We start from the raw sequence: 26,914 nt of genomic DNA, 5'->3' as shown, positions 1-26,914 counted from the left end.
CTTTTAATTTCTCTATTGATTTTTTTCTTTGACTCAGGGGTTAAGAATTGTTAACTAATGTTTTAGTTTTCAAACATTTGGGATTTTTGAGATATATGTTTTATATTGACTTCTGTTGTAATTTCCTTTTGGTCACAGAATGTAGTTTATATGACTTACGTCCTTTTAAATTTATGAAGATTTGTTTTATAGGCCCAGAGTAGGGACTATTTTGATAAATGATCTGTGTACGCTAAAGAATCATGTGTGTTCTGGCCAATTTGGGGTGGAAATAAAAACCATCTCAGAACAGTAAGCTGGGGCAATCATAGAGCTCACCTTTCTTTTCTGTTTTTCAGGGATGGCTATACTTTGTTGCCTCATATCCAATGTCTTGAGAACAACTGTTTCATAGATTTTATCTGTTTTATCAATTGTGTCTGCTGAGGGCGTAAAGCTGATTGCTGCTGCTCCGTCTTGGCCTCAGGGGAAATCTCCTCCAACTGCTTTTCATCAATATTCTTGTTGGTCCTGCCTTGAAAGTAAAAGCGTTAGTCGCTCAGTGACTGTAACCCACCAGGCTCCTCTCTCCGTGGAATTCTCCAGGCAAGAATACTGGAGTAGTCATTCCCTTCTCCAGGGGATCTTCCTGACCCAGGGATGGATCCTGGGTCGCCTGCATTGCAGGCAGGTTCTTCACAGTCTGAGCCACCAGGGAAGTCCTACCTTAACCTTCTACTTTTAGAACTAGCTGGTTCTGACGATTCCTGAGCCTTTGAGAGGGGAGAGAGTTCTAAGGTGTCAGTTGTGTTGTTCTTGGCTTTCCTCACTACTGGCTCTGGAATCTAATAAAAATTCTAGGACCGTTACTAAACAGAGCTGGGAATACACAGGACACGCTGAGATTGGACAATTATGCTGTCATTTTCTCACGTGTCTACATTGCCTTGGGCAGGACCTCAAACTCACATACCCACACGAACCCCTACCGGGAGCAGAAATTATGCAGAGCACTGGTGCTAAATAACAGGGAAGCCTGGGTGCTAACATAGCTCATCTTGTTTAGTCAACCCTGCTCTAATCTCGTGTGGCTTCACATCATCAGATCATCCATGAATTCAGGGGTGCTGGAAATTTTAAATTTCACGCAAAATTTCTTCTTTAAAAATCTTGACAAGTAATCCAAATTTTAAAAAATGTTGTGGTTTAATTGAAAATCCAGCTAAGACTTTATCTGCCTTGTTGGATTGCCCATTTGGTACCTTTGGACTTTCCTCCTTTGCATGTTCTTGCTCCATCATGCAGCCAACTTTCCCTACTTCCTTGTGTCCCTGCTCCCCAAACACAGGCTCACTCAGGACTCTGGTTTGCCATGGCACTCACTCTACCCCTATTCTACACATTCTACACTCATTCTACCCCTATTCTACACTCTACCCTATTCTACACTCTTTTAATTCAAGTGCTCAGCACCATGTAACTGACTCAACGTCACAGCGTTTCAATTTTAGATTTCCAGAAGGGAGAATGTGATTGTCTAGCTTTGGTCTTATCAACTGTGGTTGGAGAGAGTCAATTGGGGTCATTTTCCTGGCCTCTGGGAACTTGGGGTGTGGCAGGGTTCAATGGATAGTGAGGAAATGATTGGCTTTCTATTGAAACCAGCTAAATCATATGATGGAAGAGCTGGAAATGATCTTAGAAAATAATTTGGTCAGACATCATTGTATTACATATGAAGGGCCTGGGGCCTAGAGGAGTGAAGTAGCTTCTCCAAGTTCAAAGACTTCATTAGTTAATAGCAGGGCTGGGTCTGGGATGTAATTGCCTAGCCAACTTTTCTTTCTTCTGTGTTCCATGAAAACATTAAATACATCTGTATCCTTAATGCAATGCTTGAGGCAGAGTAGATAATCAATGAATATTTGTTGAATAAAGTGATGTACTGAGTTGTTTTCTATGATGTTAGTGTACTTTATAAGTTAGGGTAAGATTTAGCTACATTTAACAGAAAATCTTCAAAACAACAATTCCTATAAAATGAAGATTTATTAAACTCTCATGTGAAAGAAATCTGGAGTTGGGATGGACATTTAGGATGTCAACAATAACTCTCCTTAAATTAAACAAATTTTTTTTTGGCTGAACTGTGCAGCACAGGGGATCTTAGTTTTCTGACCAGGGATCAAACCCATGCTCCCTGCATTGAAAGCACAGTCTTAACCACTGGACCATGAGGGAAATCCCTAGCATGATAACTCTGTTTCCTGATTTCTGTTTGTCTTCCTTAGTGCACAGCGTCCATCCTAAAATTGGTCTTACAGCCCTGGAACTCTAGCCATACACTTGAATTTCAAGATGGAAGAATATCGAATGGGTCCATGGTAAAAAAAGTTTCCTGGAAGTTCCACTCAACTTTTGCTTAAATCTCACAGTTTGAAACCTAGACAAATGGTCCTACTTGGTTCTAAGGGAGGCTAGGAAAAGAAAGTTGGATATATTGTCTTCTTGATAAATCTGGGTTTTGTTAAAGAAGTAGGGTGTTATGGGTATTTGGTTGGCAAGAATTGAAAACCGTGTCTGCCAGAATTGAAAAGAGTTAATAATTGATTAAAATGTTTCCTGTACTTTTGATATGCACAATAACCAGAACAAAAATATGCAGGTCTTTAAAGATAGTTATCAGAAGAGGTGTAAACAGAAAAAATGCTGGTTTGGCTTAGATAATATTCTAAAGTTCTGGTTCAATTGTTTTAGAAAACATTGGTTCAATTATTGTTCATATGCATTTAATAGGATTTTATTGGTTTTCACAGAAATCTTTTTGGGTGAGTCCACAATTTAGAAAAAATAGTATTTGATTTCAGTTCAGTACTGGGTTTCACAAATTAGTGTGATCTCTTCCAATTTTTGGTTCATAACTTGGGCCACCTCCAGTTCCTAGTTAAGATGTATCCACAGTAGGAATTTTGCAATTACGGTTTAGAATAATAGACATAGGCCAGAGAACTGATTTCTGCACAGGCAGGAGTTTATTAATCCTGCTCTTCCTGTGTAGGATCTAATAATCCCAATGCCTTTGAATAATTCTAAATTTATCTCTGTGATTTGGTACGGCTGAAGGTTCCACTTGTGAAAGATGTGCCAAAATTACCACATTAGCCTGTTTCATTCTCGCTCGGTAATTTAAAACTTCTCCATTCTAACTCATAAGTTTTGCATTCCGTGGTTTGAGAGTTCTTTTACCATGTTAGTTCTAGAACACTATTCTGGATTTTGCTCTGTATGGTTCCTCAGAAGACGCACTTAAAAGTAGAAACTGGGGACTTCCCTGCAGAGTCGGACACGACTGAGTGACTGAGCACAACACAACAATAACAACTGGTGGTCCAGCGGTTAAGAATCTGCCTGCCAGTGCAGGGGATATGAGTTTGATCCTGGTCTGAGAACGTCCCACAAGCCGTGGAGCAAATAGCCCATGCTCCATGACTTCTGAGCCTGGGAGCCGCAGCTACTGAAGCCCAAGCACCCTGGGACCCACGCTCTGCAGCAAAATAAGCCACCAAAATGAGACATGCATGCACCTCAATGAAGAGTATCCCCTGCTCTGTGCAATTAAAGTCCATGTGCAACAGCAAAGACCCAGCGCAGCCAAAAATAAATAGATAACTAGCTAACTAAATAAAAAATGACCACATAAAAGTAGAAATTGTAAAAAGAAAAAAAAAAGTAGAGATTGATAGTTCAATTTTAAAATGGAGACTAGAGAGGTATTGTAAATTTCAGAAGCAGAACATGTGTTTGGAGTGATGGAACTTGTTACAGGAAATCCAGGGTCCTCGAGGAAATGTGTTTCAGCATTGCCACATAGCATACCATTTTAATGAAAAATTAGAGATCTGAATTCATATGAAATATCTCAACTTTTACATATGAGCCACTAATTTAAAAAAAATTAAAATCAATAAATGGATAGCTACTCTGCAGCCCAAACAATATATGCTGTCAGATCTGCTTCTTGGGCTTCTGGTTTTCAGGGTCTGATTTAAATGCTCTACATTTTCCCATGTGCTTCTTCTTCTCTTCTGCGCTTTCCTTGATGGTTTTGTACTCACTGTTTTGAAAAATAATGTTGGTAAGATATTTATTTTTTTTTCCTATTTATAACATAAAACTATATTTTATTTTTTTTTCTTTTAATTTATTTTTATTAGTTGGAGGCTAATTACTGGTAAGATATTTAAAAGTGGCTTCTTTCTTTCATTGGTGTTATCATATTGCCTAAGATTCAAACTTGTTTAGGGAAGAATAACTCAATGAAAAGGTGTTAATAAAACCAGTAATTCAGTTCTCTGGGTATAACCACATGCTTTTCATAGCCATGGGCCATCTTTATGAAATTCATCCGGTCACTTTGCACATATGGCCACTGGTCATAAAGTAGACAAGGCCTGCTGCTGCTGCTGCTGCTAAGTCGCTTCAGTCGTGTCCGACTCTGTGAGACCCCATAGACGGCAGCCCACCAGGCTCCGCCGTCCCTGGGATTCTTCAGGCAAGAACACTGGAGTGGGGTGCCATTTCCTTCTCCAATGCATGAAAGTGAAAAGTGAAAGTTAAGTTGTTGAGTAGTGTCCGACTGTTAGCGACCCCATGGACTGCAGCCTACCAGGCTCCTCCGTCCATGGGATTTTCCAGGCAAGAGTATGGGAGTGGGGTGCCATTGCCTTCTCCCTAGACAAGGCCAGAGGATGTAAATGGTGCCTTACAACCCATCCCATCAAATCAATCAAGTAGCAGATTTGTATGTTTATGTGCTTCTCATTTATTTTCCAAAATGCATTCAGTGAGTGCCAACTGTGTGCTAGGCCTGGGAAAGAGTGGCAAGTGCAGTGTAGAAGGGCAATGCCTTTCTCTGGACTTCCCTTATGTGTTTTTAAGGAAATTAGGGAGAATTAAAGAGAAGGAGGCATTTGCTCTCTAGTGGTAAACTGTGATGTTGTGAGCCTTGAAGCAATTGGGAGACATCATTTATTCCTCAGGGGAAAACTAGTGTGCGAGGATAAAGCCAGTATGTTCAGAGGAGCATCATCTCTCACCTGGATACAGACCACCTTCCTGACTTGTCTTCCTTGGGCTCCACCCTTGCTCTCTGACAGTCTACTCACAATACCAAATCTGCCTTGGGTCCCCACCTCACACAACGTAAAAACTGAAGTCTTCATCATGGTGTATGTGGCTCCCACATGAGCTGACCCTGTTTGCCTCCCTGCCCGCATCGCCCACAGTAATCACCTTCCTTCACTCTAATCCAACTGTTCCTCCTAAATGCTGGGTGGGACTTGGTGCAGAAGGTTCCTCGTTCCCAGGAAACTCTTCCTATAGATACGTCAAGACTAATGCTTGCTACTCCCCAAAACCATGCTCAAATCTCACCTTCTTGTGGAGGCTTGGTTAGTCAAATATGCTTGCCTAAACTTGACCTGCATTCTTTGTTTTTCTTTTTTTACTTGTGGCATGTAAGATCTCTAGTTGCAGCATGTGAACTCTTAGTTGAGACATGTGGGATCTAGTTCTCAGGCCAGGGCTCGAACCTGGGTCCTCTGCATTGGGACAGTGGAGTCTTAGCCACTGGACCACCAAAAAAGTCCCTTGACCCAGAATTCTTAATCTTATATATATAGACCTATATAGACATCATCAGGGTCTTGGCAAATTTCTCTTTTGTTAAGGTCTGTGCTAAATACTTCTTTAATATGACCCCACCCTATCAGTCTAGTCAGTCTAGCAAAAAAAACAATAAGGCTAACTGGACCTTAGGTTGGGTTGGATGAAATGTAAGACTGCTTCCTTTGTGAGGACTAACCAGAACAATTCTTGATTTGACTCAAGCTCATTGGCTATGTTCCCCCAAATGCTAAAAATCTATGATATAAAAATAATCATAATAGTAACAGTTGCCATTATTATATAATCAATATATTATTATTATTATTATTATTTTAAGATAGCTGACACCAATACAATATTTTTAATGTGCCAGGGTGTCAGGCACTGTTATAAGTGCTTTATGTATATTCACTCATATACAATCCTCACAGTAGCCTTGCTATCCTTTTTATTAGTAAGAAAATTGAGACACAGATATTAAATAAGCTACCCAAGTTCCCAGAGCTAATGAGTCACAGGGTCACAACTTAAATCAGGCATATGATTCAGAGTCCATGGTATTTTGCTTTTTATATGACAGAGACTCCACCTCACACTGGTTTGAGCTAAGAGTGGAACGCATTCCCTCCTGTAACTAACCAGGCCGTGGGTAAGGCCTTCATTCTGGCTCGATTCTGTCCAAGTGCTGAGACCATCAGGATCTGGTGCTCTGTCTTCTTGCCTCAGCTTCTTGCCCAGGCAGCCTCTCTCCCCATGGTGACCCCAGAACTCTTAGGCCCACATTACCAACTTCAAGTTTAGAGGAGAGAAAATCTGTTTCCAGTGGGTCCTACATGAGTCTCAGGACAGAGTCTCAGTGAGTAATGGACTCATAACTGAGCAGTGGTATGCCGACAGGTCAGACCTTGGTGGTGTGCCAACCCGTTCAATGCAGGTGGCTTCATCAGAACCACGTAGGCCTAGAGGAGAGAGGAGATGTCCCTCGAAAGATGAATAGACGTGTTGCAAGCAGGGAGATGGATAGCAGGCAAGGAAAAATACTGGATGGAAAATACAAGAAGTTTGCTTGCTTAATTTTTGTTTGTTTGCTCATTTTTTACTCTAGCTTTTGTTTTCACACATGAGAAATCTGAGGCTCATGAAGACTAAGTAATATGCCCAAGACCATAGACCTAGAGAGTGTCTGACCAGGATTTGAATTCCAGATCTGTGCCAGGCAGCCATTAAGATACACTAGATGTGGTTAGAATGGCAGGTGGCAGGGTGGTATATGTCTGGCCCCATGTCCAGTCACACCATCACTTCTTCTTCCTGCCTTTGAGCTCAGCTCTGAGTGGCTCCAGCTCCATGACTACTAGACCTGGTCTTGTAGAAGCAAGGCCATGAAAGGTGACTGCAGTGGGTGGGGGGTTGGTGCTTCCTTGAAATGGCAAACTCCATGACCTTGAGGAACCTTGCTTCTATGGGCTAATTTGACTAATTTTAGGCTGCTAATTAGCCTTTGGGAATTATTTTTCACTCCAGAAATTTCCCAGTTTTATTTACACAGGGTGACTTAGCCTTTTCACAGGCCACATCATTTCCTTATTTTTGGATCTGTTTTAGAAAACCACCAGTCCCCAGAGGCTCCCAAAAAGCAGTGCTGGAAGCTGAGGCATAGCTCAGAGCTGAGTGTCTATACCTTCAGAGACAAGGAGGGTCTGGAGGCTAGAAGCCTCCATCCATTCTTCTTTCCTTCCTCCTGCCCTCCTTCCTTCTACTCTCCCTCTCTCCCTTCCTTCCTCCTTAAAACCCCTCCATTCTTAATTTGCATGGCTCATACTCATTTATAAATGCTGCTGCTGCTACTGCTGCTGCTAAGTCACTTCAGTCGTGTCCGATGCTGTGCGACCCCATAGACGGCAGCCCACCAGGCTCCACCGTCCCTGGGATTCTCCAGGCAAGAACACTGGAGTGGGGTGCCATTTCCTTCTCCAATGCATGAAAGTGAAAAGTGAAAGTGAAGTTGTTGAGTAGTGTCCGACTCTTCACGACCCCATGGACTGCAGCCTACCAGGCTCCTCCATCCATGGGATTTTCCAGGCAAGAGTATTAGAGTGGGTTGCCATTGCCTTCTCTGTTATAAATGCTACTAAACATCTATTAGAAGTCAAAAATTTTATGAAGTGTTTAAAAGAAGACAGGATATGTTTTTGGAAAGATTTTATAATTTACTTTCAAAAAGTTCAGCATAGACAGAGAAACTCGAGTTTGTGCTATTTGGTTTAAGCTCCATCTCCAAGGGTAGCATCTCTAGCCAAGAACACACAGTCCAGTGCTATATTCATTCTATTCAGGAAGTACGGATAGCTCCTGCAAGCACTAACCCTATTCATAGCTTGGCCAATACCTTATGCTTCGTAGTAAGCACAGTGAATGTCCGAAAGGGGTTTTATTGTTGAAAATGGTAGTTAGTGCTTGCACAGTGAAAGTGGGTTGCTAGTTTAATGAAATTGAATATATTACAAATCTGGGGATGGGCTGAAATATTTCAAAGGCACTTGGATAAACAGGGTAGAAGAATCTAGCAAAGTCTGCAGCCTGAACTCTTAGGGTAGGCAACAGACTGTGCTGTCCTGTGCTTAGTCACTCTGACTCTTTGCCACCCCATGGACTGTAGCCTGTCAGGCTCCTCTGTCCGTGGGGATTCTCCAGGCAAGAATACTGGTGTGGGTTGCCATGCCCTCCCCCCAGGGGATCTTCCCAACCCAGGGATCGACTCCAGGTCTCCCACATTGAAGGCTGATTCTTTACTGTCTCAGCCACCAGCGAAGCCCAAGAATACTGAAATGGGTAGCCTATCCCTTCTCCAGGGCATCTTCCCGACTGCGGTCTCCTGCATTGCAGGCAGATTCTTTACCAGCTGAGCCACAAGGGAAGCCCAGGCAACAGACAATGGATTCCTAAATGGTCCCATATCCAGCCAGTGGTTTAGGAGAATGTCACCTGTGTGGGCAACAGAATCTTGTTTCTGGAATGTTGCCTGTCCGTCTCAGATATTTATTTATTTACTTGCCTGGGTCTCAGTGGCAGCATACAGGATTTTTAGTTGTGGCATGTGGGATTTAGTTCTCTGATCAGAGATCGAACCTGGGTCCACTTTATTGGGAGAGCAGAGTCTTAGCCACTGGACCACCAGGGAGGTCCCTGACAGTCTCAGATAAATCTTTCATACGAGGTGGTGGTCAGAGTATTTCCAAAGGTAGAGAGTTTACACTTCATGGAGCTTATGGAGCAAGCTTTATAAACAGTATTGTGTTTGCTTGTTGGTAAGCTGTATTTTAGTAAATGTTTGTATATATGATAGAATTTGACCTGACGTTTCCCAGCAATGTAATAGGGCAGGGAGGCTGTTTGGAAGCAGCTAATTCTCACCCCCTCCAGCTTCTTCAGTGGCTACTGTTATCACCAAAAAGAACCAAATTGACATCAGTTTTCAATAGCTCCCTCTTTTCACAGAATGTACAGTTTTAGCTAGATAAATGAACGATGGGAATAGCAGTTGGGACAAAAAAACACAAAAAACAACCTCAAAAACAGATACCCCATGCTTCATAGAAAGCATAAGCAGGAACAGGGGGCTTCAGAGAGGCAAGAAAGGGTGAATAGGACTTTTTCTCTTTGTTTTTCTTTATTGTTGTCTGTTTAATTGAGGTACATTTTACAGAACATAAAATCCACCACTGTCAAGGGCACAATTTGATGAGTTTTGACAAATGTATGTGAGGAATCTTTGGGCTTTCCCGGTGGCTCAGTGATAAACAATTTGCCTGCCAGTGCAAGAGATGTGGGTTCAATCCCTGGGTCGGGAGGATCCCCTGGAAAAAGAAATGGCAACCCGCTCCGGTATTCTTGCCTGGAAAATTCCATGGACAGAGGAGCCTGGAGGGCTACAGTCCATGGGGTCGAAGGCCCAGTCCAAGGAGCGGGACACGGCTGAGAGACTGAGCTCACACGTGAGGAATCAGCCTGGCCGAGTGGCCGCCATCTTGCTGGCATGGCGTGGCGGTGGGAGCTAGGAGAGGCAGCGGGGCTCTGGAGCGGTCTGGCTCGCTTATGAGGTGAGTTCTTTAGCTGGGTTCTGAGCGTTGCTCTAGGAAGTTCAGCCTAAAGCCTGTTTCTCTACTCTCACAGTGAGTTCAGCTGGAGTGGTTTTCAACATACTTAACAAGTGATACAGCGGGACACTGACTCGCCTGAGAGGATGCTGTGACCAGTCAGAAGGGAAGTGGCTGTGAGCGGCCAGTTGGACCCCAGGTGCACGCCAGCTGAATGTCAGCCTGAGGACAACCGATGTGCTTTTGAAACTCCCTATCTCCTTAAGCCATTTGTTGCCTAAAACCGAGAACCCTGACTTGAATAAAACTAGTCTTTAATGAGAGAGAAGAATAAAGTCGGTTTACAGCAAGCAGGGAAAAGGAGCAGATTTCATCTCGAGGGGGCCAGCTGCTGATTTCTGTCACCCCCAGGATCCGACCATCTCTCTGTTCTTGCATAGCCTGGTTGTTCTGTGAGATTGCCCTGTATCCTTCCCATGGCTCCCTCTTTGACTTAAGTTGACCATTGTTTCTGACTTTTGCTAAATTAAACAGCTGAGAGCTTTGATGACCTCTTGGTAGATGCCTCTTTGTAGAGGCAAACAACAGAAGTGTGGTTAGATCCTGTGAGTTCCAAACAGGAATGAAAAACACTGATTGTACATGGTCTTTGTGAAAAGTGGTGTGCTCCTATATCATTCTAAAATGGTATTTTTGAACTTATTTTCTCTATCAACAGAGCAACAGAAAATAGGTACAAGTGATAATATGGTGGCTCAGAGGAACAAGGCTATGTAATTAGTTCCCGTGAGAGCTTAGAAACCTCACTTTGCATAGGAGACATTCCTGTCTTCCTTCCTTTAAAGAGATAGAAAATTAATAAATAAGAAAAAAAAAGCCTCTGTAGGTACTGTTAAATGATGATTAATTTAATAATGGAGCACACTTTGGGCAGATTCTATGAGACGGCTTCAAGTGAGACCCCAAAGGAAGGATTTGAGTGCAAGTGAATTATTTAGGAGATGATTCTAAGAAACATCTATAGGAAAGTGCAGAAGTGACATAGGAAGGGAAGGCAGCTGAGAGAAGGCACTTTATTAAGTAAGTTAGTAGAATGTGTAAATGGAGCTACACCGCATCCAAGGGCTTTGGAGGCCAGTGTACAAAACTGACCTCCTACCTCTGCTAGTTAAGAGGAGAGGGAGCTGGTATATTTACACACCAACTCCTGTCAATAGTTGGTTGAGGGTCACTGCAGGTGGCAACTGTTAAGGAATTGGTGGAGCAGTCTCCAATAGGTAGAGGAAGCCTTTAAGCTAAAAGATGCAGATTGGCAACTGGAAATTGGGCAGCGGCCTTGGAATAAAGGGAGAGGGGAAATGCACGTGACATTGAGAGCTTCTGCTAGAGCATACTCATGACCCCTTCCCCTGTCTGCCTGCCTGTGTGAGGTACCATCTCCATAATAAAAGCATCGCATGGCAGTGACATGTTCATATGAAGGCAGATTCAAATTGATTTGAGGTTTAAGATCAATGGGAGAAAAAGTGAATTCTTTGTTTAATTATTGCTTAAAGCCCATCTCTTCTGTTTGACTGCAAATTTTATGAGGACAGAGGCTGTGTCTTTATTTAATTACTTTTTTTTAACCAATGTATTATTAATTGTATTGTTGATGGTTGATTTATTGATTGATTGGGCTGTACTGGGTCTTAGCTGAAGCTTGTGGGATCTAGTTCCCTAACCAGGGATCAAACCCAAGTCCCCTGCCTGGAGAGTACAGAGTCTTAGCCACTGGACCACCAGGGAAGTCCCTGTTTAATTACTGCTTTATTCTCAGCCTCTAGTATGGTGCCTGGCACATAGCAGAAACTCAATAATACATTTTAAAAACATTTTACATTGATTCGGGTGTAATATAACACATTTTTACTGACTGAATATTGCATAACCAGAAACAATGTGAAGTACTGCTAGATGTGTAAAATTTGGGAAAATCTGAATGTGTACAACATAAAAAAAAGTGTGTCTTTATAGCTCCCAACATGTCATTATTAATTTAAGAAAATATTACTCTACAACAAACAAGTTGATTTTAGAGGTCTGAAGACCTTGTAAAGCACTAAAGTTTTTTTCTTCTTTTTTAACTCAAAAAGGACTAAGGAGGGAGAAAGAAAAAAGTTGATTTTTCAGCTGTTTGTTTTCTTTTCCCTCCCAACACTCTGAGGTTTCTATGTGCTATTAAAACAGGGCCAAGAATCGCTGGCTTGAATTTCGTCTTTCCTTGGAGGCAGAAGTTCCCTTCTTAGGCCTCCAGGGTCTTTCCAGTCTGCAGTTTCTTCAAATAGGGCCTGATCAACCCAGAAATGATCTTTTTTTGTTGACCAACTTCAGGCACATGTGTTATTTCATGGAAGGATATTTTTTAAAAGAAAGTCTACATCATATCCATTTGCAAGAGAGAAGCGTATTTTCAGAGGCTACTACCAGAAGGAGGGTAACCTTTGTACTCCCATGGAGAGCTTTCAGTCTGGGTTTTTATGGGGAACCTCATTTAATTCCTCTCTTCCAGCTCTCCTTCTCTGCCTACTTCCCTCCTTCCCCCTATCTCTCCCTCCATTCCTTCCTTCTTGCTGGAGCTAGTTTTCTCTGTTCTTTGGTTAAACATTTTTGTTGGATGGATTTTTACACTGGGGAGGGACAAGTATTTTTTTGTTGAAAGAACATCTCAGGCTACCAGAATCCAATTGGACCCAGGGAATAAAATTGGGAAACTGAATTTTCTCAGACTGCATAGACACTTTACTACCCCTGTTTCATGTACTTCGAAAGGTGGCCAATTCGTGTATGAAGCTGCAGAGAGTTGAGCTAATTATTAAGTGAGGTGTTCCAGGCAAGAACAAGGAGCTGGAGCTTATATTAAAGCAACCACCATAAATGCCCCCTCTTCTCCAACAAAAGTCAACAATGTGCTAATTAAATCCCTCTCTTCTATCTGAATGCTGTTTAAAAAAATCTTCTTGTCCATTGGAAACAATGGTTAGAATGTTTATGTAGCCAAGGGAGGTGGGGAGAAGTGTTTGAAATTAAAAAAAAAAAATGTTTCATGTGGTGTTTCAGAAGCTGAACAATAAAATATTGCAACATTTATACCGACCAACCCTATGGTTATGGGTGCAACCATACATAATTAGATCTCATTTTCATTTCTTTTATTTTTTGAGAGCTCAGAGATTTTCCTTTTAGCTAAACACAGGACAGGACATTTCATTGATAATAGAGGGAGAATGGAGGGAGGTATGCTAATGGAATGATCTTGTTAGTGGGCCATCAGGATATAGGCTTTGGTCTATGACAGTTGAGCATAAAACGGACCCTCAAAACTATCTAAAGATTTTGTCTAAGAAAACCCAATGCTATGTACTCCCTAGTTATTTATTTTGCTGTTGTTCAGTCACTAAGTTGTGTCCAACTTACTCAATCATGTCTGACATTTATAGAGAAACACAGTTAAGTTCTATAAACCTGAACATGTAAATAAAAGTTAAAATCCAGAAAAAAGAGAGAAAAAGCATTCTCTCCTTAGTCTATCCATTTGGTCCTTCCCAATGGTAACTCAAGGAAATGGCAGCCCACTCCAGTATTCTTGCCTGGGAAACCTCATGGACAGAGGAGCCTGGCAGGCTATAGTTCAAAGAAGAGTCGGTCATGACTTAGTGACTAAACAACAAACGAAACTCAAATTCCTTTTCCAACCCTATTTGCCACTTTTCTCCCACATAAAATTATTTCTTAAGCAGGCCTAGGCCCCACATCTGTGTATTAACTGAAGAATACTGCCAGTCTTAAACTTCAGAATGATACTGTGCCAATGTTGTGTTTTGATTTGTTAATATGTCTGAATCCGTAATATTGACATCTATACTCTCAAGAAGTCAGCATATTTCTAATCTAATTTTATGCCCAAGTCTATAATTGTTCTTATTAAAGAGCTATGGAACAATCTGACTTCAAAAGGAAAGAGGAATATTGGTGGGTGGGCAGAAATAAGATATATCCTCTCATTTTTACATAGAAATAGAATCCTCAGCTGAACATAATGCTGCTCTGCTAAAGACTATGGCAGGACCATCTGCCCATGCAGACTAAGTTCTGGGTATGGGGTAAACAAAAGTAATGTGTGCACCTTCCAGATAGTGCTTTTAATGGGAGGGAACTTACCTTGAACTTCCCCATCCTCTAGCCTGCCACTGGTGACAGAAGCATGGACATTACCATGAGACATCCTAGACTTGGAGATAAAGACTATACCTCTGGATGACAGAGCAACCAAATAGAAGAGCCTGGGCCCCCAAACCTGGGTGCCATGATGTTATCCCTGAATTGTTTACATTCAGACTGTTACACAAAAGGCAAATTACACTCTGTCTTGTTTAAACTATGATTTCTTTTGGAGCAGCCAAACTTGTAACTTAATAACAGCACTGAAACTTTCTAGTCAAGGGGGTAAACTACAGAAATTTTACTTTGATTATCTGGACAGATCAGGCCCCAGAGGACATTTTTCAAAAATTGCTTCAAACTCTTATGCTTTGTGAGAATACTCTTCTCAGTACTTGGGGGGCTAAGCTGAACCTTAGGAAGTTAAACTGTCTCTGTGGGAGTCACTGATGTTGGATGAGAGCAAGAGAAGCTACTAGAAAGAGACAAGAGGCCTCCCAGGCTAGACCTACCTGTAGCCTGATCAAATGAACTGATGCATCTAAAGAAAAAGTGGTTCTCAAGCAGGGTTGGTCAGCTGTGGAAGAGAAATGCCAGTGGTGTTATCCTTGCTTTGCAAGGGGGAGAGGAATTTCACTAAGCTCTCCTAGAGTATTTCTGGCCTCATAGCACTGCAAGAATGGACAGGAAACGGATTGCCAGTCTCCATGGCAAGACAGTACTGAGGGAGCAAACCACGTCAGGCTTTTCTCTGGCTGAGCCATTAAACTTTATTTTTTTCTTTTCTGTTGACAGAAATTAGAGAACAACAAATTTTGTACTTTTCAGTGTATAGGTCTTTCACTTCTTTGATGAAATTTATTCTTAAGTATTTTATTCTTTTTGATAACTATTATACATAGAATTTTCTTAATTTCCGTTTTTAGATGGTTCACTGATAGTGTATAGAAATGCAACTGATTTTTGTATATTGATCTTTTTAAAAAAACTTTCAATTTTATATTGGAGTATAGTTGACAGACTTTATTTTCTTGGGCTCCAAAACCACTGCAGATGGTGACTGCAGCCATGAAATTAAAAGATACTTGCTCCTTGGAAGAAAACCTATTACCAACCTAGGCAGCATATTAAAAAGCAGAGACATTACTTTGCCAACAAAGGTCTGTCTAGTCAAGGCTATGGTTTTTCCAGTATTCATGTATGGATGTGAGAGTTGGACTTTAAAGAAAGCTGAGTGCTGAAGAATTGATGCTTTTGAACTGTGATGTTGGAGAAGACTCTTGAGCGTCCCTTGGACTGCAAGGAGATCCAACCAGTCAATCCTAAAGGAAATCAGTCCTGAATACTCATTGGAAGGACTGATGCTGAAGCTGAAACTCTAATACTTTGGCCACCTGATGCAAAAAACTGACTCACTGGAAAAGACCCTGATGCTGGGAAAGAATGAAGGTGGGAAGAGAAGGGGATGACAGAGGATGAGATGGTTGGATGGCATCACCAATTTTTGGGCATGAGTTTGAGCAAGCTCCAGGAGCTGGTGATGGATAGTGAAGTCTGGCATGCTGCAGTCCAAAGGGTTGCAAAGAGCCAGACATGACTGAGTGACTGAACTGAACTGAAAGCTGATTAACAATGTTGTGATAGTTTCAGGTGGTCAGCAAATGGACTCAGCCGTACATATACATGTATCCATTCTCCCCAGACTCCCCTCTCATCCAGGCTGTCACATAACATTGGGCAGAGTTCCCTGTGCTAAACAGTAGGATCTTTTTGGTCATCCATTTTAAATACAGCAGTGTGGACATGTTGATTCCAATTCCATAACTATCCCTTCCCCTATCCTGCCCCCTCCTTGCCCCAACCATAAGTTTGTTCTCTAAATCTGTGAGTCTTTTTCTGTTTTGTAAATAAGTTCATTTGTATCATTTCTTTTTAGAGTCCATTTATGAGGGATATTATATGATATTTCTCTTTCTCTGACTTACTTCACTTAGTATGATAATCTCTGGGTCTGTCTATGTTGCTGCAGATGGCATTATTTCATTCTTTATTGTGAGCCATTAAACTTTTGATTCATCACATCAGCTTTGCTCTGATGCCTGCTCACCAAGTCATCTTCTCCTGCAATGAAAGTGGATCTCCTACAATGAGAGTGCTGACCATAGAGATTTTGTTCGTTTCTGGTCTTTGTGACTTGGATGGCTCATGGCAAATTTAAAAAGTAGCTGCAGGTTAGGATGTGTGTGGGTGTGCATGCTAAGACACTTCAGCCATGTCTGACTCTTTGCCGCCTATGGAGTATAGCCCACCAGGCTCCTCTGTTCATGGGATCCTCCAGGCAAGAGTACTAGAATGGGTTGCCATGCCCTCTTCCAGCAGGTTAGGATACAGCTTTTCAAATAGTTGGCATGGAGAGTGAATAATGCAGACCATGCTGACATGGGAGATCTGGGCCCAGGTGGAGTTACTATATATTTGCATTCTGGTGTCTGCCTCAGGCTTGGGTGCATTTCAGTAGAATGAAGACATCTTATAGCTCTGCTGACCCCTCAGTGAGTCTCTTTAATAGATGAAAAATCCTCTTTGTGGTCCTGTCCTTATCTACTAGGAAGCTCTTAGGCCAATGGCCAGTAAGTTTTTTTTTTATTGAACTATAGTTGATTTACAATATTGTGTTAGTTTCAGGGACAGCGAATTGATGGCCAGCAACTTTTTACTTCTAAGTAAAACATTGGATGGTCAAGTTCACCCCATGCAAGTTCCCTGAGTTGTATCCAGCTCTAGTACACTGGTCCTAACCCTGTGCCACCTTCTTTCACTCAGGGCAGCATATTAGCGTGTGTCCATACAGAGGAAATCTTGAATCTTCTCTTCGGTTTGTAATGAGAAGAATCAATCTTTGCAAAGCATGTTTTCCTTCTGCCATGCTTTGTTCTGATGGACTCACAACCCAGAGTGTGGAGGCTGTAGTTATAAACTTTGAAGGACCTAATTCTACACTGGCCTGATCTTTCTCTGCTGAGGGCCAAGGATTCTTCCAGATTTGAAAAAGAATAACATTCTGGCTCTTTCTGAGAGTCTCTTGTCTATGTGAATGTTCTTTATACTGAGATAAAAATTTTTTCATTTGCCCTTTGCTTTTTACCATAATTTGTAATTTTAGTATTACTTGTGATCAGTGTTTTTTTCAAGTTTTCATTTTCTAGTCTAAAATATATATGGTCAGTTTTTTTTTCATTTATTTTTATTAGTTGGAGGCTAATTACTTTACAGTATTGTAGTGGTTTTTGCCATACATTGACATGAATCAGCCATGGATTTACATGTGTTCCCTATCCCGATCCCCCCTCCCGCCTCCCTCCCCATCCCATCCCTCTGGGTCTTCCCAGTGCACCAGCCCTAAGCACTTGTCTCATGCATCCAACCTGGGCTGGTGATCTGTTTCACCGTTGATAGTATACTTGTTTCAATGCTATTCTCTCAGAACATCCCACCCTTGCCTTCTCCCACAGAGTCCAAAAGTCTGTTCTGTACATCTGTGTCTCTTTTTCTGTTTTGCATATAGGGTTATCGTTACCATCTTTTAAAATTCCATATATATGTGTTAGTATACTGTATTGGTGTTTATCTTTCTGGCTTACTTCACTCTGTATAATGGGCTCCAGTTTCATCCATCTCATTAGAACTGATTCAAATGAATTCTTTTTAATGGCTGAGTAATATTCCATTGTGTATATGTACCATAGCTTCCTTATCCATTCGTCTGCTGATGGGCATCTAGGTTGCTTCCATGTCCTGGCTATTATAAACAGTGCTGCGATGAACATTGGGGTTCACGTGTCTCTTTCAGATCTGGTTTCCTCGGTGTGTATGCCCAGGAGTGGGATTGCTGGGTCATATGGCAGTTCTATTTCCAGTTTTTCAAGGAATCTCCACACTGTTCTCCATAGTGGCTGTACTAGTTTGCATTCCCACCAACAGTGCAAGAGGGTTCCCTTTTCTCCACATATGGTCAGTTTTATTTTGGAGAATAGAAAGCTATGTATTTTCAGCTGGAAATAAATAAGAATGATGAGCTGGGAGCTTGGTTTAATGGAAAGAGCAGTATTAATTTCAGAGTCAGGTTTTTAGGGGCAATTCTCAATAAAGTACTTCATTTTACTGAGACTTCATATCCTCATCTGTTAAGAGGGTATTTTTGTGGGATTGTTGGGAAGGTTAAATGTCATTTGTAAAGTACCAGCCAGCACCTGGGAGAGAAGACGGCAGCAGAGAATGCCCCACTTCACCTCTCTGTCTGGTGGAGGTGCCCAGAGCCATGCAAGGTTCAACTACTCAGCTCGGGCTGTTTTCAATCCCCAGGGAGCACCCTTTGCAGGTGACTCTCTAGACCGGGCTATGGAAGTTGCTGGTGCCAGGAGTGGGGCTGGGGAAGCAAAGTGTGCTTGCGTGCACAGGTATGTGTCTGCCAACATTTAGGGATTTTGAGGGAAGAAGCAGTTTTTTGGCTTGTCCTTGTAAACCATCCTTGTGACATCTGAGACTTGGCTTCTGTGATGGATAAATCAGTACAGTCCTTAGTGCTTTTAAGAGAGAGTAGGATTCGTTAATAAGAAGTCATAGCTGGCTGGGGGAAGGAGAGGATTGATCACTTCGGCCAACAGTGAGAGAAGCTCTGGGAAGGTCCCCATGTCCCTAAATGTTGCTATATGCTTCTTCTCTTATATACTGATTTGAAACACCTGAAATACCACAGGATAGTTTTTCCTTCTTTGGGGATCCATCCTTCATTCCCTCCATCCCTTCCTATTGTTTGCCTTTCCTTTAACTACACATCCAGGTGGTTCACCCTGGCCAACATATTTGTGTCCTTGTTTGAGTCACTGTATCCCTCTAGGCCTCTTAAAATTTGAAGGTGAAAGTCACTCAGTCGAGTCCGACTCTTTGAGACCCCAGGGACTACACAGTCCTTGGAATTCTCCAGGCCAGAATACTGGAGTGGGTAGCCTTTCCCTTCTCCAGGGGATCTTCCCAACCCAGGGATCGAACCCAGGTCTCTGGCATTGCAGGCGGATTCTTTACCAGCTGAGCCACAAGGGAAGCCCAATTAAAATTAGCTACCTATGTAATTCATCTCCTCCAGCACCAGCCAACCCCACTATTCTGAATACAGAAGATTGTTACCAACCTGGATGTTGGCTTCTTTCAGGAAAGTTTTCCACAGTTTGGGAAAGTGTCCTATTAATTTTAGACTCAAGCTGATGAACATTGTCCCTGGGATTGCCCTGATAGTCGTACCAAACTGTAGGACCTGAGGGGATGAGAGGAGCAAGGGCTAAAGATGATGTTTATGTTCCTGCTGGTTTTAGGAGGTGAAGGGATTAGTGTGAAGAGTTCTGGTTGTAAGGCCCAGGCGGACACTGATTAGCTGGGTGAACTTGACGTCTCTGTGCTTTACTTTCTTCCTCTGTTAAGTGGGGTGGATTGTATTTGACTTGCTACAGTTGAGGAGAGCCCGTGTTCACTCACTGACTCACCAAATATATTTTGAGTCTTGGTTGTTGTTCCAGGCATCATTCTCGGAAGCGATGCTATGATGGTGAGCAAAATAGACAAGGCTCTCACATCTTTGTAATCCAGAGGGGAAGACAGACAGAAAACAAACTGAAAAAAATGAGCTACTTTTTTGGATTGTAGTAGAGTCTGAAGACACTGTAGGCATAACAGTAGGTGAAAGCAGCTTGCAATCAAGTGTTTGTGGCCCTCCCGCCCATAGCTACTTTTGTTCTCTGTCCTTGCTCCATGTATGGCTTTGGGAATGTCCTCTTTACTTGCATACTGATTCACTGGAGCTGCACAGGGGAGGCCATGGAGATGGCATTCCTTCATTTTTGGGTTAATTCATTTCTTTGTGGTCCCATCATTGAACTTCCTCATGTGTATCTTGTTTTCCATCAAGTAAGTACATCTCTCCTGGCTTAGGGATGCACAACCCATATTCTGGTGTCTTATTAGGGGTGATGGGTTGTTGTCAAAGCAACTGCCTTCAAGACTCAACAGTCAGTTCCTATAAGAGCTGAGCCCTGACTTTTCAGGCTGTAGTCAATTCTTTCTCCTCCAATACCAAAGCTGATCTAATACCCCCACTTCTAATCTTCAAGAGGGAGTAATTCTTGACTTTCAAGGAAGTCTGGCTCCCAGAGGTTTCAAGTCTTTGTAAAAGAATAAGAGCAAGAGCAAACACAAAAGGGGCCTCCTTGTCAGGATAACGGAAGATGCTGCCCAGGGCCTGTGTGAGAAGCCCTCCTTTACGCTTGCCCCTTTCCAGACCTCCTGGGGAATCACGCAGAGGGCTCTAGTGGTGAGCTCTCCATCTGCATTTGGTAGTGTTAGTTTTTAAGTTTTGCGGCTCTTTGGATCCTGATGCTAGATTCAAAGGCCAGATTTATAAGGTCAGGGGAATCAAAGACAGCCAGTGACTCACACACACTTTCATGTGTCTCAGCCCTTGCCCGTTGGCAGTTTCTAGACCCACTTGTAACCACTGTCCTGGAGCCAGTGCAGGTAAAGGAAGGGACCTCAGCAAACAGGGAAGGGGTGGGGGGCGGCCTGCCTGAGCCTGAGCCGGAGCGCAGGGCCTGTGATGTGGTCAGGCCACTGTGCACCCAACTCGGCAGGCCCTGCCAACCCCTGGCAGGCAGGCCAGGGCACACACCGCTGGCGCCTGCGAGCGCTCCTGGGTCGCCTGTCGGGTGGGGCTGGCTGGGTCTCTGCTCCCCGTGCTGCCCTGGGGATGTGAGGTGGAAAACAGCCAGGGAGGGGGAAACAGCAGTATGTTGGTAAAAACCCTGTAAATGCCTGCTTGACTCTCTGACTTCACGTGCACCTTTTCTGCTAGCAAGAATGGGCTTCTGTTTCTAAAGATATTTGGGAGACAATATACTACTTCTCTAGTCTTTTTTCTCTAATCTTCAAGCTGTAGGTCATGACCCATAAGTAGAACATGAAATCCACCTGCCTGTATGCTACGTTGCTTCAGTCGTGTCTGACTTTGCAACCCCGCGGACTCTTGCCTGCCAGGCTCCTCTGTCCGCGGAATTCTCCAGACAAGAATACCAGAGTGGACTGCTATTCCATCTCCAGGGGATCTTCCGAACCCCATGTCGCCTGTGGCTCCTACATTGCAGGCAGATTCCTTACCCTTGACCCACCAGGGAAATCAATCTAGTGGGTGACGAACAACATAGGAGAAGAAGGAGAAAAGAAATGATTGAGTTAATGTTAAGTCTTTACGTGCAGTATGGAATGTGGTTGTGTAAGGCGTGTTTTTAATCTTAGGAGACGCATGATAAACTATTTATGTTGAGTGTCATGATGTCTGTAATTTACTTTCAAATAGTTTAGCCAAAAAATATGTTTGTGTATGTGTGAGTGTGTATTGAGAGAAAGATGATGTAATACGACCAAGTGTTAACTGCTGGCAGGTTTGGGTCATTGGTTCTCAATGGGAATGATTTTTACTCCCCAGGGGACACTTGGCAATGACTAGAGACATTTCTGGTTGTTACAGCTGGGCATGTGGTGGTGGTGGGGGGAGGTGAGGTGTGTGGAATAGAGACTAGGGTTGCTGCTAAACATCCCACAATGCACAGAACAGCCTCCCTCCAAAGAACTATGACCCCAAATGTCATTTTTGCTGAAGTCGAGAAGTCCTGCTTTCCATGAACAGTGTTTTGTATCACTTTTTCAACTTTCTGTAGGTTTGAAAACTCTCAAAAATAAATAAATGAAACGAAATAGACTCATGAAGAACTGAAAGTCTCGGAGTACATGTCATGTTGCACAGAATAAAGGTAACTGTTGTTTGGTTAAAACGGGTTTTATTTCAGTCTTAACTGTGTCACTTTATGTGTTGTGGATCACAACAGAAAGTATTTCTTATAAGGATTGTTTCAAATATTAGAAAAACACTGCCTTATTCATATCCTTCTGGTACACTTGCTGTCAGGGAGATGGAGAAACTTGTCAAATTCTGCCCACTTTCACCTCATCTGAAATGTTTTGGTAATTTTTGTTATTTTAATTTTTAACATTAAAATTACAAAACCATTTTGTGTTGGGGTATAATCGATTAACAATGTACGGTAATCTTATTACACATTTTTTTGTGTGTGTGTACACTGTGCTAAGCAGTTTATATGTGTGCCCTTATTTAATCTTCACAAGAACTCTTGTGCAGTGGGTGTTATTCCTATCTTCATTTTACAGACAAACTGAGGCTTGGAGATTAAATTGAAGATGCAAGGGCACACAGATGTTAAATGACAGAACAGAGACTTAGGTCTCTTAGACTCCAAAATCCAATGCTGCCCTTCTGTTTCTAACCCTCTCGCACTTTCTAAATTCACCATTGCTTGGTTTGGGAGTGAGAGGAGCCTTCTTCTCCTGGAGGGTGGATGAGGGGTGTCAGCTACCAGCCACACCCTCTGCTCCTTTGCAGTTCTTCTTCTGAAGCCAGCGCAGTGAGTCTGAGCTCTCCTTTTGGACCTGAAGAAAGACAGTGTTCATCTTGAAGTGGAAGAAATTTGACCTGAAAAGAATCTTTAGGGTTGAAGGGCAAGAAGTCAACAAGTGTTCATGAAAATATTTGACTCCGGGAGTTCCCTGGTGGTCCAGTGGTTAGGACTCAGCACTTTCACTGCTGGGACCTCAGTTCAATCCCTGGTCAGGGAACTAAGATCCCGAAAGCCATACAGGGTGCAGCCAAAAAAAATTTTTTTTTTTTTTTGCCAGCCCGGCAAAGTCAATCCTAAATACTGATTTCCAAGAAGCCCAGTGTGCTGTGCTTGAGGGGCAAAAACAAGAAGCTTACATATCTCCTTCCAACAGACAATTTCCGGAGTATAAATGAAGCTTCAGTGAGTTGACTGAGATCTTTAATAGTGACCCTAACCAGTGTGATCAGCATAAAGATGCCCTCAGCTCTCAAGTAAGTGTGGGCTCTTACGTCTTAGGACAGGAAAAGACCAAGTCTGGTCTCAAGGGGGAGAACACTGACTTCCAGTCAGGATGCCCCAGTTTCTAACCTTTAACTGGAAACCTTCAGTCATCTAGAACTGTCTGGCTTTCACTTCCCACTTTTAACTGGCCACCTATTCCTGGCAATTCTAATGAGTTGTACCCTTCACATTGCAATTGTCACTGCCTCGACTTGGATCCCTAGCACGTTTCACAAGGACTCCAGCTCCTGGACTATTGTGATAGTCTGATGCAGGTTTGAGCATTGCCCACACAGAAGCCGAGTGATCTTTTGAAAACATCTATCTTACCTCATTACTTTCCCACACAAACATTTGCAATTGCCTTTTCATTACTGAATAAAAATTCTCATTTCATGGTATGGGATCTACTGCTTTTTAAAATTCTCTCCTAAATAAAAAAAAAAAAAAAAAGAGAGAGAGAGAAAGAGAAAAAAAAATTCTCTCATGTTTCCACTCTCACCTACCCCTTCCCATCGCATTGCCTTTGCATCAACAGGCAACCCCCTGGAGAGGTCCATGTCTTTGCACTTCATCCTTCTCTACTTCCAGTGTTTCACCCCTCTGATCCTGCCTGACAAACTCCTACTAGATTTCACTGAATCTAAGACAACTGAATGCAAGATACATCACTGTTTTGTACCAATAAAAGGAAAAAAAAGATGCTAATACTGGAGTGGGTTCCCATTCCCTTCTCTAGGGGGTCTTCCACACCCAGGGATTGAATCCAGGTCTCCTGCATTGCAGGCAGATTCTTTACTGTCTGAGTCAACAGAGAATTTGAGAAGAGGTAAAAGGAGTCTTCTGAGGGCCAGATACTCTGCCTTAAGCATCAGCTGGGGCTCTCTATCAGGCAGAGTTTCTACTGGTCAACCCAGGGTTTTAGAGTTTTGCCACAACAGAGAATTGGCATCTACCTCTACTTCCCAGTCCTTATCATGGAAGGTTAGTGATGATTATCTTGTAATGATTACCTTCCCCTTTCAATCTTAAATCACCTGTAATACAAAGGGATCCTCACACATAGACTGTGCACAGAACTCTTGACTGAAGACTGAGTCGTACATGGTTTTGTGTGTAGATGGGAAAGAGTATTACAGTGGGATTTTTTTTCCCCTCCAGTTTTTAATTGATTGTGGTAATATGCATAACATAAAATTTACCTTTTTAACTTTAAGTGTGCAATTAGATGACATCAAGTACATTCATACTGTTGTTCGACCATGACCATCATCCATCTCCAGAGTAGTTCCAATCTTCCCAAATGTTTTCCCCACTTAACAAAAAAATTGAGCTGTAATTCACACACTATAAAGTTCACCCCTTTTCAAATGAACAGTTCAGTGGTTTTTAGTTTGCTCACAAGGCTGTGCAGCCATCAACACGACTGAATTGCAGGATGTTTTAATCTGATCACTTTTCAAAAAGATATTGTTTTAGTTAATTAATTAATTTGACTGTGCTGAGTCTTGGTTGCGGCACGTGGGATCTTTAGTTGCAGCATGTGGGAATCTTAGTTTCCTGACCAGGGATCAAACCTGGGCCCCTTGTACTGGGAGCTTGGAGTCTTAACCACTGGACCACCAGGGAACTTCCTCTGATCACTTTTTAATTCTAGTTTTCCACACAGCATCATCATCTCCGCCATCAGTTGCCTTTGTGATGTTGCATGTCTTAAGAGGGCTTCACTCTGGTCTCTGGAATTTTCTCCCAAGCTACTGACATCTGTTCTGAAAGTTTTGATGCCAACACTTTCCTAACTGTGCCTGATGGTGTCAGGAAATGACAACCGTGATATGATTACCCACCTACCTGGCCACCAGTGATAGCATGACACATACTGATTTAGAGATGTTAAAATGTGGAAAAAGGCAGTCTTAGGATTGGTGAATGTGATATTTATCTTTCTGGTTCCAACCCCAAAGTTGCTGTGTTTCTTGTGACTCAATCCCTGAATGGCGTCATTCACACTATTCCAAACTCCAGGCTTTGGATAAAATCTTATTATTCCGCCTATTGTATCTGCTTTATCTATACATTTTTTAAAAACATATTGTTTCTCTCTCCAGATCAGGAACCCCTATTTATGAGATGTAACTTTGCTACTTGGACCAATAAAATCGGCCTCCCTGGGAACTTGCTAGAGATGCGGAGTCTCAGGCCCCATCCCAGAACTCCGGAATAAAAATCTGCATTTTAATACAAATTCCAAGTGATTCAAATTCACATAGGACTTTGAGGAACATTTGTCTAAGGCACGTATGGCTGTGGCACTAGCAGTTGCAGTTATACAATTTGTTATGTACTGATGCTAAGGAGACACAGCTCTGTTGACTGTGTGCCATGTGCCAGTATCTTGTTCATTTCCAGGCCACAATACTTGAGAGTTAGATCCTTACTTGCTTATAGGTCATTCATTTATGCAACTCTAACTTAGTGATTTGTATGTGCCAGACACTAGAAATACAAAGTTGAACAAGACATGGGCCCCGATCACAGTTACTATAAGGTTGGAATAGAGGCATAGTGCCCCAAACACCCCAAACACATAGGAGCTCAGTTATTGTTACCAGGGTGGCTGATTCTGGTAGGTTGGTGTGAGTCCCTTATCCAGGTAGCCCGGATATGAGCAGTGGATGGGTGGAACTTGTTATGTGGACTTCAGGTTGAAGGCAGGTAACTCAGCGTGTAAAAGGGCATGATCCTGACTGATGTTGAACAGGAAGAAGTACTACACAGCAACCCAGAAACATGGACGTTGAAACTGAAGCTGATGAAACAGGAACCAAATAAGCTGTATTCTTTGGCCAGCGTGCTCAGGAAGCTGGCATTTTTTGGTTTGTTTATTTGTTCACCTAAGTCCAGGGGTCTGAAGACTCTGGCCCATGAGCCAAGTCTGGCCCACTATTTGTTTATAAATGGAGCTTTGTTGGAAAGCAGCCCTGCTTATTGGTTTACATATTATTTATTGCTGCTTTCACACTACAGGGGTAGAACTGAATAACGGCAACAGTGATGGTCCACAAAGATGAAAATGTTTACTATCCCACCTTTTACTGAAAATGTTTGCTGACCTCTGATCTAGTCTTCCACTTTAGCTAAAATTAAAAAAAATTTTTTTCAATGACTTTTAAAAGTATACATACATTTAAATAGAAAAAGTCTACAATGATACATCCTAAAATGATAAATCCTAAAAGATGCTGCTGTGAAAGTGCTGTACTCAATATGTCAGTAAATTTGGAAAACTCAGCGGTGGCCACAGGACTGGAAAAGGTCAGTTTTCATTCCAATCCCAAAGAAAGGCAATCCCAAAGGATGCTCAAACTACCACACAATTGCACTCATCTCACATGCTAGCAAAGTAATGCTCAAAATTCTCCAAACCAGGCTTCAACAATAGTGAACCGTGAACTTCCAGATGTTCAAGCTGGTTTTAGAAAAGGCAGAAGACCAGAGATCAGATTGCCAACATCCGTGGAATCATCAAAAAAGCAAGAAAATTCCAGAAAAACATCTATTTCTGCTTTATTGACTATGTCAAAGCATTTGACTGTGTGGATCAAAATAAACTGTGGAAAATTCTTCAAGAGATGGAAGTATGAGACCACCTGACCTGCCTCTTGAGAAACCTGTATGCAGGTCAGGAAGCAACAGTTAGAATTGGACCTGGAACAACAGACTGGTTCCAAATAGGGAAAGGAGTACATCAAGGCTGTATATTGTCACCCTGCTTATTTAACTTCTATGCAGAGTACATCATGAGAAACGCTGGGCTGGAAGAAGCATAAGCTGGAATCAAGATTGCCTGGAGAAATATCCATAACCTCAGATATGCAGATGACACCACCCTTATGGCAGAAAGTGAAGAGGAACTAAAAAACCTCTTGATGAATGTGAAAGAGGAGAGTGAAAAAAGTTGGCTTAAAGATC

The sequence above is a fragment of the Dama dama genome, chromosome 11 (assembly GCF_033118175.1).
Source record: "Dama dama isolate Ldn47 chromosome 11, ASM3311817v1, whole genome shotgun sequence".
NCBI lineage: Eukaryota > Metazoa > Chordata > Mammalia > Artiodactyla > Cervidae > Dama > Dama dama.
Note: the sequence above shows the minus strand (reverse complement) of the source record.